Source organism: Mastigoproctus giganteus, chromosome 4, assembly GCF_048544385.1.
Source record: "Mastigoproctus giganteus isolate SK-2022 chromosome 4, ASM4854438v1, whole genome shotgun sequence".
Classification (NCBI taxonomy): Eukaryota; Metazoa; Arthropoda; class Arachnida; order Uropygi; family Thelyphonidae; genus Mastigoproctus; species Mastigoproctus giganteus.
Genome location: NC_143578.1, coordinates 169516789 through 169531370, shown reverse-complemented (window position 1 = coordinate 169531370; position 14582 = coordinate 169516789). Strand labels below are relative to the sequence as shown.

Sequence of the window (14582 nt, the reverse complement as noted above, 5' to 3'; positions counted from 1 at the left end):
TGGATCTGTCATCAGGCTGGCGGGTTGTCCTGTCTCCGACACCGGTGGATCTGTCGTCGGGCTGGCGTGTAGTGCTGTCTCCAACACCGGTGGATCTGTCGTCTGGCTGGTGTGTTGTTTTATCTAAAATAGGGAAATGAAACAGAAATATTAATATATACTGTTAATGACTTTTCTGTATTTATCATACAAACCTGATTCTGCGTTTTGCAATACGGTACATAAATTTTTGAATGAAATATTTCACAGATCAAAGATGAAGATCAGATTGACTATTCTAAGGGATCGCGATTAGAGTTAATTTTATTTTTTAAATTACCATCAGAGGAGTCGGTACAGTTTTCCATTTATGTGAAATTTGTAACAATTCTGCAGTTTTTCTTTCCGATATATATTCTAATTAACATATTCGGATCTAAAGCGTTATGTAGTTTTTTATCGTTATAGTTATCGAATCCTCTAAGCATATAGGATTCGATATTTTTTTGGGATTAAGGAGAGGTTTTTGGGATTAAGGCGCACTTGGATGATTAATTCAACATGAAGATCTTCATAAAGTTTGCAGTTATACATCTGGTGTCCCCCAGGTCTCCACAGAGCCACATGCACACATTGGGTTGTTTTCGAGTCCGAAAAGGTGTAATTTGTGGCGGATCGCTCCATGTCCTGTTAGGAGATACATGCTCTACAATCCAGGGCAAAGCCATGCCGGATACTGTGGGTATATTTGTTGTAGATCGGGGAGGAACCTCCGCGTGACTTCCCCTTTTGTGGAGGTCGTCCAGCGCTGCTGCCATATTGATCGCAAATAGATCTGGAGTCTCTTCTTCCCCACTGTCCGATTTGCAGTTGGGTCTGTGGTGTGATCCTGACAGGTAGTTGGATTTCCGCGTCTAAGCTGCTGTAACATGCCTAAGTGAATCACTTCAAGATCAAGGGGGAGGGTACCAGTGAGTAGTTGCAGCGCATGAGTAGATACGGTGCGGCACGCTCTGGTGAGGGTTAATAAAATCGGTCGGTGAATGATGTTGAGTAGCCGAAGATTTACTGCCGTAGAGGCCTTATGGTGCCAGACACCAGAAGCATATGCAATCGCAGGGATGATGGCTGCTTTGTAAAGTATTGCTAAGGTTCTTATTTTCAGCCCCCAGTCACGGCGGGTAATCCTGGCAAGCATGGCAGCATAGTTTTTCATTTTCTTCTGGATGTATTTTAAGTGGGATGTAAATGATAAATTTCGGTGCAGGATCACTCCTAGGTACTTGAGTTCTGTGGCCAACTTGATCGTTCTGTTGTAGATTTTTATCTGTGGTGGTCTGGTAGGAGCTAAATATCCCTTTAGTAGGATATATTGGGTTTTGGTGGCAGAGATATTAAGGTGATGAGTTCCGGTCCACTCTCTTAGTGTAGAAAGTGCTGAGTTGGCAAGCGTTTCCAGTTGTGCTCTTGAATCAGCAGAGAGAATTAGGGAAAGGTCATCTGCGTATGCGAGCGCTTGCACGCCCCCCCAGTTCCAGGGAGAGGAACTCATCCAGCACATAGTTCCATAGGAGGGGACCCAGTACAGAGCCCTGAGGGCAGCCCCTGTGTACCTGGCGTTCAACCTTGCTGTAGGGAGCCTGCACTAGGAACCTCCTATTGTTCAGGTAGCTCTGAATGCATCCATATAGGTTTGTTGGCAGGTTGGCAGCTCTTAGTCTTGCGAGGATGCTCTGCCACCAGAGGGCGTCGAACGCCCCTGCAAAGTCCACAGAGATGAGAAGAAGGTACTTTCGTTGGCAGTTTGACGCGACATTCATGACATATTCTAGTGCATCCAGAGTGGATTTCCTCGTTTGAATCCGAATTGTTTGTCTGTTGTTAAATTTGCTGGTGTAATGTACTTCAAGCCTCTGTCTAAGAAGTTGTTCCAGGACTTTGCTGAGTACACACAGGAAGGCTATAGGTCAGTAGGACTCCGGTATATGTGGCTGCTTTGATGGGTTTTTTATGATTAATTTTATGCTGGCTACTTTCCAATCCGAGGGGAACCAGCCCTGACGAAGACAGTGGTTATATAAATCTAACAGCAAATTCGGGGCATACTCGGCCACCTTTTTTACCAGTTCTGGTTCAAGCATGTCCTCCCGGGGTTCTTTTTTTTTTTTTTTTTTTTTTTTGTACGGCAGTTTGTAAATCTTGCAGAGTGAATGGTTGTTCCACTCGGGCCGATTGGTAGGTTTTGTTAGCGTGGCACAGCTGATGCTGTTGAGGTGTGTTGTCCTCTTCGATGGGTTTGAAGGTGGCATTGAGAATGTTGTTGACGGTGTCGTGCCAGTTGTTGGTCATGGTGCCTTGTGGGGTGATGGTGGAGGTCGTGACCTCTCCCCTTGGTAACTTCTTTGTGGTTATTCTATATATGATGCTCCATGGGTCTGTATTGCCGGTGTCGTGCCAGTGAATGGTTGTTCCACTTGGGCCGATTGGTAGGTTTTGTTAGCGTGGCACAGCTGATGCTGTTGAGGTGTGTTGTCCTCTTCGATGGGTTTGAAGGTACCATTTAGAATGTTGTTGACGGTGTCGTGCCAGTTGTTTTTCATGGTGCCTTGTGGGGTGATGGTGGAGGGCGTGACCTCTCCCCTTGGTAACTTCTTTGTGGTTATTCTATATATGATGCTCCATGGGTCTGTATTGCCGACTGTGGAAACCAGATGCTCCCAGGACAGTTTCTTTCGCTGCCTGATCATCGCAGTGTAGTTATTCCTGGCCTCCCTGTATTGTTGTCTGAGGGGTTCAACCTCAGGAGGAGGCCAGGACCGTCTGGCTCTTTGGAAGGCACATATTTTCCTGTTCATCTCTCTCCTAAATAGGTCAAGTTCCTGCGACCACCATGACACAGCGCCTGGCCGGGGGACCCCTTCTCCGGATCGACTGGTCAGCCGCTTGTAGGATGGCGTTAGTGACAGCACGCTGGTGTTGATCGGGGGTTTGGTTGTGGAGGTTATTGGAAGACAGGTTCTCTGTGTTCCTAATTATGGCTTTAAAGTTGTTCCAGTTGGCCTTGTCAACGGCATATCTGTTGAGTTTGTAGCTGTTTGTTGGAGCACGGTGAAGCGATCTGTGCATTGTGAAGGTGATAGCCCTGTGGTCAGAGGAAGTCCAGTCTTCCTGCACCGTCCAATCATTTAGGTGCCCAGCAAGGGATCTGGTAGCCATTGTTGCATCTACAGTGACCTCCCAGAGAGTGGAACTAAACGTGGGGAGATTGTTTGGTCGATTTAGGACAACGAAACTGCTGTTAGCCAGGAATTCCTCCACATATTGGCCATTCCTGGTTCCTCGACGTTCAGGAGTCCCACTATGCCACAGTGGCGAACGACAGTCTAGGTCCGCAGATACGAGGATCCTGGAACCCACAAGTTCTGTTTGTACTTCATTTAGGTATTGGATGGCTGGTTGGATGTCTGCTCCTGGGCGGCAGTACAGATAGATGATATATAGCTCTCCCAATGGAGTAACAATGTGAGCGCAGGCCGCCCACTCCGAGCACAGGTGTGTTATTCTTGTCACAGTTATGTCGGGATTCCTGACAGCCACCGCTGCCCAGGGGGTGGCTCCCTCTACCTGAACAATTTTGTAGCTGAGTGGGTAACCCAGGACTAGTTGGCGGTAGCAACCCAGCCACCCTTGCACAATGCACGCACACACACACATCATACCTTAACATACACCCACACCATATTATCGCCATACACACCAATCTTTCCCATTCACACGTTAACATACATAGATGCACGCTCATCACTCTCTCACACACCTACACCCGCATAACTAGTCATCAATCATTCTCTCAATACAGCTCCCGAGTATAAAACAACACACCAAGTGTTATGTTTTTTATTTTATATATTTTTATAATATATACAGGGTGATTCATGAGGAATAATAAATATTTTGGGAGGTTATAGTATCGATTATTCTGAGTAAAAAAAGTTCATATAAACAAGTGTCCAATTCTCCATCGATCCGGAGATACAGCTATTTGAAACTGGCAAGCACAGCTCCCTGAATCAGATGTGACCAAGAAGCAGTTATAACCAGACAATGTTTGGTGTTAGAAATGTTAAGAATGCCGCACACCTTCACACATGCTGAATATGCCGATATGGTGTTTGTCTTCAGTTTTTGTGGTGGAAGTGCTACTGCTGCTTGTAGAGAATACCGTCGACGGGTTCTTAACCGCAGAATACCGGATTCAAAGAGCATTTATTAGTGTTTACACCAAACTGCGTACAGTGTCCAGCAGTCATAGTTCTTCTGAACGTGCAAATGAACAAAATGTGGATGAAATAGAACACATTCTTCATTCGGTAGAACGCAGTCTTACTATTAGCGCATGAAAAATTTCTATGCGCATCGTCGTTCCACAGCCAAGAGTATGGCCATTACGGCTTGTATCCATTTCTCATATAGCGGGTGCAACACCTTTAATCAGGAGACGATTGGAATTTTGTCTGTGAGTAAATGCTAATCGCCGATTAATTCTATTAATATTGTTCAGCGACGAAGCTACTTTCACCCGTAATTCTCATGGGTGGTCAGACGAAAATCCACACGCCACTGTAGAAACAAATTTTCAACATCGCTTCTCTGTGGTGCGGTATCATCGACAATCAGTTGATTGGGCCTGTTGTGTTACAAAATCGTCTTACAGGACCCATTTACCTAGAATTTCTGCAAAACGAACTTCCACTACTATTGGAGGATGTTCTCTTGGCTACTGGGATTGGTATATACTTTCAGCATGGCAGAACTTCTGCCTGTTATACCCATCTTGTGATACAATATCTAAATCGAATTTTCCCTGAACGATGGTTTGGCTGCGGTGGTCTCTTTCATTGGCCACCAAGAACTTCAGACCTCACTCCGTCAGATTTTTGTTTGTGGTGCTGGAAGAAAAGAGCAGTATACAAATAAAAGGTGAATACAAAAGACGAATTGCTCGCTCGCATTTTGGATACTGCTGCCCTCATAAAGATACGCCAAGACGACCTCAGAACAACACGTAATATTACCACAAGAGTTGCAAAGTGCATTGAGGTTGGCGGTGAGATTTTCGAACATTTATTGTGAATTGTAAAAAAAATTGTCAGATATTTGTGTTTTGTAGCATTCAAAAAAATTTGTGTTTTGTAGCATTCAAAAAAAATTGTGTTTTGTAGCATTCATTACAAGGTACTTTCCATATAACAACAGAAACCCAGTGTGCCACCCAGGCAATAGCCTATATGCACAAAAGTCTATAATTTTGAAATGTTGCTATTAGAGTTTTTAAAGTAACTCTCGTCACTGCAACAGATTTAGCCAAAAGAACCCTTTAATCGTTTCTGCTTATATGACTTTATAGTTTTTCTTGGTCATTAGCCTTTCGTCACACGGAGATAGGTGAGTATCCCGTGTGATTCCAGTTGCCGCCCCTTCCGCGGGGAGGAAGACCTCTACTTTCAAAGAAAAACCTTTCAATTTCTTAAATCTTTAAATTTTGAAAGAACACAAGTCTCACGCTGGATCTCTTCCCAGAGAAGCTCACCACCAGTCCAACCTACAGAGCCAGAGACAGAGTCACGGCAACCCAATCCAAACCTCCAAATCCACACTCATAATGTGTCCAACTATTCATAGTCAGTGCGTTTTTTATTTAAGTCCATTGCTCGTTTAAACTCTGGACATATATGGTTTATCGCACTATGCTCACTAGACACTTTTTTTTCTTTTGCAGTTAATGCAAGACGGAACTAAGTCCCTGTTCGCACAACTTTTATATGAGTGCCCTGATTTGGCACAATGGCCGCAGTAGGTCTCGCCTCTGCAATGTTTGGCTATATGGCCAAACGCCATACATTTAAAGCACTGAGTTACCGTAACAATATCACGGACCCTGCAGGCAGACCAATGGATATACACTCTTCCAACTCTTGTTAATAATCTGTGCACTTTACCATCCACCTGGATTATCCAGTTTTTTGAGTCATTATTCTTAGCTTTATTAACCGAGATCACTTGAAAACTGTCTTGGTACATTGCTTGCTCTATTCCGTGATCTTTCACATTCTTTACCCATAATTGTTCTTTTAGTTCATTTTTATCCAAAGTCTTATCCACATCATAAATTAAAAGCATCGGATTCCGCTACTTTAACTTTTCTAAATTCAGCTTTAAATCCTTAAACTTGGGACACATGGTTATTGCATCTATATCCTGTTCTGACTCGACTTCAATGACAACCTTTTTATCTTTTACTGTTCTAAGATTCCTTACTTTAACATCTTGAAGAACTGGTCTTAATTGAGTGATCATATCCTTTTTAATATCGTCACTACACTTATGTTGACTATTTTCTGTCGAAATCATTGCAACTTTTGGCTTAATAAAGCCTTCTTTCACTATAGTTGCATAATCTGGTTGTTCTTGAATTTCCTTCTTTCCCTCTTGACATATCTTTAAATCAACCTCGATTTCAACCAAGGTCATTTCTAACTCATCCCATATTTCTAAGATTTTAGAGGCAGTAGCATTAGATATATGACTTTCGTCTTTAAAAAGAACATCTCTCAACTTTTTCCGCGCTTTTATTATCTTTTCTAGATTACTAAGTCCAACAGTTCCTACCGGAGAACTTTTTGTTATAGAGTCCAGGATTACCTTCATTGCGTGCATAGTTTCCTGCGTTTTTTCTGGTGTCCATATTTTTTTCTTTCCTTTTGGGACTTCACTAGTAGATTCTGACTCTTGATTCCCTTTGGTCTTCTTGGGTTTAGCACAACTCGTTTTCTTGAATTGCTTCTTCCTTTTAACAGCAGTATCCTTAGATCTTATTTGCTTCTCTTCTTCCAGTACCATACACTCAACCTCAGTTAAAGTCATTCCATAAACTTGGCACTCAGAGTGTTCACTCTCTGAATCAGACGAATCACTAGACTCAATTTCAACACCTACTCTCCTCTTAAGAAGAGAACCAGCGCTCGACTTTTTCCCAGACATTATCTAAACAATAACACCTAAAACTTTAATACTATATACAATTTAGTATAAAATCCAATAGTCAATAACTGACCCCAAACTCGAAAAATTAGTCAACAAGAATTCGAAAATCTATTCAAGAATTCAAAATTTAAAAACTACCCCCACTCAAGTTTAACGAGTGGGGTCCCAAGAGCTTTGTACCTGAGGGCACGTAGTAAAAATTTTAAAACTTCAATTCTCTCTGCTCTATCACCTCGCTACCCGTTCAGCCGGCTAGGGGATGAACCCCAACCGCCCGCCCCAGACGACGAGGACGTAGGGCAGCTAATTCAATTACCACTCGTGCAGTAGAAAAACTATAACTGGTAAACTCAATAAAATTTAAAATTCAACCAATTTCAAAACTGTCACAATCTGAGAATCACCAGAATACAGTTCCCCAAGAATTAGCCCCTGGGGCCAATTCTCCGTTAGATTTTGGTTTGTGGTGCTGGAAGAAAAGAGCAGTATACAAATAAAAGGTGAATACAAAAGACGAATTGCTCGCTCGCATTTTGGATACTGCTGCCCTCATAAAGATACGCCAAGACGACCTCAGAACAACACGTAATATTACCACAAGAGTTGCAAAGTGCATTGAGGTTGGCGGTGAGATTTTCGAACATTTATTGTGAATTGTAAAAAAAATTGTCAGATATTTGTGTTTTGTAGCATTCAAAAAAATTTGTGTTTTGTAGCATTCAAAAAAATTTGTGTTTTGTAGCATTCAAAAAAATTTGTGTTTTGTAGCATTCAAAAAAAATTGTGTTTTGTAGCATTCATTACAAGGTACTGATAGAATCTGGTGGTTTTCTATTCCGACCATGTACTCAAATCGGGAGCAAGCAGATATGCACTTTATGTGCGGTTTGGCTGACGGCAGTGCTCTGGAGGCTCGTTGTTTGTACCACGAAAGGTTCCCAGAACGAATATGGGAATTATCCATCGCTCCCTTTGTGAATATGGGACCTTAACACCTCTTGCTGCCGACAGAGGACGATCAAGATCTACGATTCCTGAAGTAGAGGAAGAGATTTTGCATGTTGTGCATACCACTCCTGGAATCAGCACACGCAGAATAGCAATGCAACTGGCTGTTCAACGTTCGACTATTTGGAGAGTGTTGCGAGAAAACCAACTGTATCCTTACCATCTGCAACAGGAACAGGCCTTGTCACTAGCAGATTACCCTGCGCGAGTAATGGTCTGCCAGCACCCTAAATAAGATACTACAGATATGTCTACATGTCCTATTATGCCTTATTGTACTGTCCCCGCGGGTAGCACAGTGTTTATAAACCCACACTGTGTGGTAAAGACCCACGTTCGGATCCCATCGGTGACATGAACTTTATAGGTTGTTTTAGTACTTGGCCAATTTATTCGGTTTCAGGCGTAGATAGCAAGGTTCCACCCCTCCCCGGAAACTCAGTTTTTCGTAAAGCAGAAACAAACGAATCGACCAGAGAGCACACTCAATTTATGAATGTATTGCACATGGGCAGATGAATTTTCCTCTGGCCCTAATATATTTTGTCTTATTGTATCCAATGTAACGTTTGTTAATATGCAATACTTCAGAGGTCAAAAGCATGTTAATTTGAAAAATGTTTCACAGTACGTTCACATCCTATTTTTAAACAAGGGTATTTGGGGAATATATCCTAGTTCCAAAGGTATAATAATAATTTTTTAGTTCAGAATGCAATGATATTTTATGTCTGAACTTATTTTTCCACAGATTTCTTTACCCAGTTAACTCTAAGTGAAAGCTTATATTTAAAAAATAGTATTAAATTAGATTAATATTCTGGCTATTTTTTTCATTTAAGGGTAAGAGGAAAAAGTTAACAGGAACTGCCTCTCCTTTCGAACAAGTGTCTCTAAACTTTTTTGCGACAGAGTACTCTTTGTAAAATGCTCGAAACAAATTTTAGTGTGCACTATTACACAAATCATATACTACCATTTTTTAATCTTATTTTTAAAATTATAAACCAACAGACAGCAGCACTTTCTGCTTGTAGTTATTCTTATTTTTAAATGAAATTGAATCACATTTGATATATTTTTCAGCACATCCAAAAGTATAGCAATTCGGTATCCTGCCGAATTCTTGTCCCTTTTTTGGATGCGTAAAATCAGATCGGAAGAACAATTCTTACCGTTGGGATTGGTCCTATCCCCACAGTCCACTTTCCATTTGTTTTGGCAGATGTTCTTTTTGTCATCGAATAGATGTCCTGAGGGACACCTTTTAAGGGTTCCTTTTCCATTCGCACATTGATAATACAACGAACAGTCGATCGGGTGGGCAGTGTTACCTTTTTGACCTTCGCATGTTTCTTCGGATGGGCTTCTAGTGGACGTAATGAAGCGTTCGTCCGTTGTCAGTTTGGTAGCTATGTTGGGGGAAAAAAAAGTTTGTTTTTAATTAGTCATTTCAACTGTCGCAGTCAGGATAATTTTATAATTTTCAAAAGGTTCAAACATGCAGAATTAATAGTATATTGTCTTAGTTAAACATTTCCTAAGGTTATTTCCAGAAATTATAAAATATCCTGAAACATTTTTCAGATTCGGTTGTAATAACTGTTGAATAACTGACTCTGTTAAAGAACTGAAAACAACTCTTGCATCTTTATAGCTTCGGAAGTAAACAAATGAAAATATCCACACGTACCAAGTTCGAACTAATCTTTCATACTGTATGCACTGTCCACTCAAAACATTGACCACACATACCTAATAGCCGGTATGTCCATCTCTTGCCACCAGTACAGAAGTCACAGAGCAAGACGTGGCCTCTATAAAGCTCTGAACGTTGCAGCAGGTATGTTGTACGATGTCCCCATGAGTGCTTCTCGCAAATCTACGATAGTTTAATGCAGGACAAAAACGCTGGGTCTGTCGATCCCTGTGATTTTGGAGATGGTCTATGGGGTTAATATCCCGCGAATTCGTCCGCGAAAGTAGCACCTGGAAGTCAATTTTGTTTGGCGTACTACAATGCCAGCAACGTGGCAGGGTGCATTGTCCTGTAATTCACTACTACTAAGCCATCTGGAAGGCAGCCACTATGAAGGGGTTTACCCGATGAGCCATAATGGATAAGTAGTTTTTAGTATACAGGGGTACGGTCTGAGGGTATGAAGGCCACAGGAGATTCCTAAGGAAACACCCTCGTACCAAACTACTGCTACCACCTGCCTGTTTCTGTTGGACCAGGACATCGGAATGATTCCTTTCCGCAGTTTTTTTGCCGTATCCTCCATCTACCGTCCACAAATCATAGCAGGAAACGTGATTCATGGGAAAATGAAACTTTTTTTTTAAGTCGTGAATAGTCTAATGATGTTGTTCAGATGTGGGCTTCATTGGCGATTGACCCGGAGATTGACCCATCTCTAGGCTGGCCGGTTGTCCATACCGAGGAGGGATCGTGGTCTTGGAAACACTGCTGGTTGTTTCTTGGTTGATGTCCATGGCCATGCATATATTTGTGTTAGCGAGGCGCCTGGAACGTTAGTTCAACTATGCTCGTATCTCTGTAGATAAACTGTAGATAAAGCCAGCTGTGTGAATTTTTTGTTTGTTTGTGTGAGTAATGAATGTTGTGTTGTATGCGTTATACTGGTCATTTGGCTACCCGGAAGTGGCACTCATCTGGACGGCTACTTCCGGTTACTTGTCCCTAAGCATGGGAAGACGGCCGAGTTCTGTTATCATAAGTGGTTACAAGGGCTGTGTAGAGAAAACACAATCTTTCGCTGGAGGCCCATTTCAGGGAGAAAAAAATCTTAAAACAACTCATACCAAAAACAATATTAGAAGTTATCGAAACGTAACAAATCCTGATCATTATGTCAGATTAGAAAGACTTAGACTAAGATCTAATTGAGATCTAACAAGGCTTTAGCAGTTTATTTTCTTTATATTTCAACAAACCGGTTGAAATATCATATTTAGGTATTGGTACTAGATGCATAGTCCCTGCACCTATTTCCAAAATATATTACCAGGAGTAATTATAAATAGTTTAATACAAGAAGGGCACAAACCCAAACAGTACAAGCTTATGTTAAATTCTTTATATCACAGAACATAAATTCTATTATTACGATGTTATAGCCCTTTTGACAAAGATTTGTGCCATAAACATTAACCCTAATTAACTTAACTGTAAATCAGTGATTACAAGTAATCAAAATTGGAATTATTTACTAACATGCTGTTCCAAAATATACAAGTATAAATATTCATATATTTATTAATAATACCAGAAACCAAGCCCATTCAAGGTACAGGGTTGTTAAAATTAAAGTATCCCTATATAGAGGGCTCTGGGGCGAGTTCTAAAGCTCGTACTGAAGAGAAATTTGGACAACGGGTACAATAAAGAATGCGCTTGCCATTTATTGGAAAAAAATAGTTACAAAATTTGTCACTGTGGCAATACAAATCATATCCTTCCCGATACACCTGGTTCTTCAAAAAAACGCCACAACCAGAAGTCGCATGGGGTGAGGTCCGGTGATGGGGAAGTCCAAGGTGTCTGAAAACAATGGTTATGGACCCGTTCGTCTGTAAAGTGTTGCCTTAGCAATCTTTGGACACAACGGTGGATGTGAGTTGGCGCACCATCTTGCATGAATATGTTATCCTGAAGGCACCCACGTTGTTGCAGCTCTGGTATTGCGAAATTTGCCAACATTTCATAGTATCATTGTCCAGTGACGAAACAGGTGCGGGGTCCAGTCGGTGTTACGTGTTCAAAAAAATATGGCCCAATCATGAATGTGACCGCAAATGCACACCACACTGTCGCTTTTGGAGAATGCAACGGGACCTCTCGGATAACTCGAGGGTTTTCTGTTGCCCAAATGCGATTGTGCAGTTGTGAGTATTCTCTTTTCCATTTAAGCAGAAGTGGGCTTCATCACTCCAAAGGATGTTAATTGGCCAAGTGATATCCACTGTAATTCGCGCCGGAAACTGAAGTGCGTATGTGAAACGAATATCTGCATCACCATGCTTTAGCTGTTGTAGCATGTGCATCTTGTAAGGATAGTACCGCAACACCTGACGCATTGCTAGCCTTACAGTGGAATACGGCATGTCCACTTCACGAGAAACAGCTGGCACACTTGCGCTACCACATGGAGATTGACTCGATAAATCCACGACATCCATAGCCACATCTTCAACACGAGAGGAGTCCACTCGTTTTCGACCTCTCGCTGGTTGAACACCAAGATGTCCTGTCGCTTCAATTTTCGCAATAATTTTGCGGACAGCACAAACAGTCATAGGTCCACGCCTTCTGACGACAGAATTCTCTTATAGCTGCAGCTGCGTTGTTGCTGTTCTGATAGTAGAGCTTAACTAATAGTTCGTTTCCTTCCTACGGCGTTGGAAGGAAACGAGAAACACTTCCTGCTGTAGTGCAGGCAAACATCTACTGTATGATTTTGAAGAGACTGCTTTGCTTTTATACAGTACAGTAGAGGTGAGTAGTGGCGCTGCGGCAATAACTTACGATTATGCAAATAACGTAAGTTATTTACATAAGCGTAACTAAGATAGTTACGCGCCATACAGTGACAAATTTTGTAACTATTTTTTTTCCAATAAATGGCGAGCGCATTCTTTATTGTACCTGTTGTTCAAATTTCTCTTCAGTACGAGCCTTAAAACTCGCTCCAGAGCCCTCTACACAGGGATACTTTAATTTTAACAACCCTGTATATATTATACAATGTACAATCTTATCTACACTATAAACCATATCCATAGAAGACCAAGATAAATTTATTAACCTTAATTACTGTTTGGGATAACATTTGCAAACCTACACATGTAGGATTGAGTTCAATGGCATTCCCATCTGGAAACATCCACGGCTAAAGGATTGAAGAGCAGGAAAAGTTTCAGCACATTTGTAGAAACGTTGGCTCAACACCAGAAGAAAGGGAATGGTAGACCTTTTTAAAACTTGCCAATACTCTCTTGAGGACAAAAGTAAAACGTGTGATGCCAGAATTCAACGTCACCACACGAACAAAGATCAGTTTGCGATCTTTGTTTGTGAAAACAGTAAACTCAGGTATATATTTCCCTGTAATATTGCCAAGTGAGATTGTATCCCAGCGGTTTTGCCATTGAAGAGTTCATTCCAGAATCTGGATTTTATTTTCTTTATATCTGTTTGATTTGTATAGTTTTCCCAAGATTGGGAATTTGTTTCTTTATCCTGGAGCCAAATCCATTAAAGGTCCCATGGAGATCTAATGGAAGAACACCAGCAATTACTTGTAATGCAGAGGTTGAAACAGTGGGGCAAGTTTTTATCATGCACAGGAGTATTGCACGTTGGATTGATACCCGTTTTCTGTTCTCTTTTCGAAAAGTCACACACAAAAATCATCTCATTTTGAGATGTCAGATCACGTGCCATACCCATGTCGAATCAGTACTTCATATGGACCTTGTACTACGAACATACAGTATCATATTTACCGGTTCTCGCTGCGATACCTGGTCCACCACTTGAGAGGAATTGCGGGTTGCTAAATCCGCAGTTCCTTGAATGGGTTGAGCACGCTGAATTCTGATGGGATCCTTCCACTTGTTCAGATTACGAACCTAAGGGGGCATAAATTGAAATTAAGAAAACACAGATGTAGAATAGATGTGCGGCGGAAATTTGCCTTTAGCCAGCGGGTGGTTAATTAATTAGCTGGAACAAACTTCCATCTGTCGTTGTGGAAGTTGACAGGTTGAATAAATTTAAGGAGGAACTGGACAGGCATTTGGAGGAAATGGTGTGATATATATATATTTTTTGGCTGATACTGCATAAATAAGCTCATACATTTGCTTTCTTGCATCATATGCCACTACTACGATGGGAGTGGTCATAATTTTTTAACTGGACTTACGTCAGAAAACAGTTTGTTTTCTTTCGCAGATGAAATGCCATTACGTGTAAAAACATTTCACAAATTGAGCACTGATATACAGATATTGTACGATGAGAGAAGACAACATTTTAATTCACAATGAAGAAACAGATGTTTCGACAAAATATTAAATAAAAAAAAAAACACAAAATGGTAATATTCCAGCAAATTTAACATCAAATTATAAAAAAAAAAAAATTCTGCCCAAATACGAAATAACTGTCTAGAGAAATATCTCATAAATTTAAAAAAGAAAGCCGAAGCATTTCCAAGAGTTGTCGATGGTTTTCCATGGATAGGCCTAAGCATTTCCATGGTTTGCAGTAACCTATATAATATAACATAATACAGTTTTAGAACCATTTTTGAGACATTCTATTAACATTCATTTGATCATTGACTAATAGGATTTGAGGCAGAATTTCCATTAAGTATTGAAACAAAAAATATCGCAGTATCAAAATACCTGTGATCTTTCCGTCGGATGTCTCTGTAGAAATTCCTTCCTCAGGAAAATAAGTTGTTCCTTTAGTTATTGGAGTTGAACTCCCTTCAGGTTGGAAACTTGTCCTCTCAGAC

At 41.1% G+C, this 14582-nt stretch overlaps 1 long non-coding RNA gene across 1 annotated transcript; it reads right to left on the bottom strand.

Annotated features, from left to right (window-relative positions):
* Positions 1 to 44: 44 nt before the first annotated feature.
* On the bottom strand, positions 45 to 14582 carry LOC150087192 (uncharacterized). The gene is made up of 3 exons (XR_016546874.1): positions 14470 to 14582; positions 9207 to 9443; positions 45 to 123 (listed from the first exon to the last, which is right to left on the bottom strand). It is a non-coding gene; the product is annotated as an uncharacterized LOC150087192 (long non-coding RNA).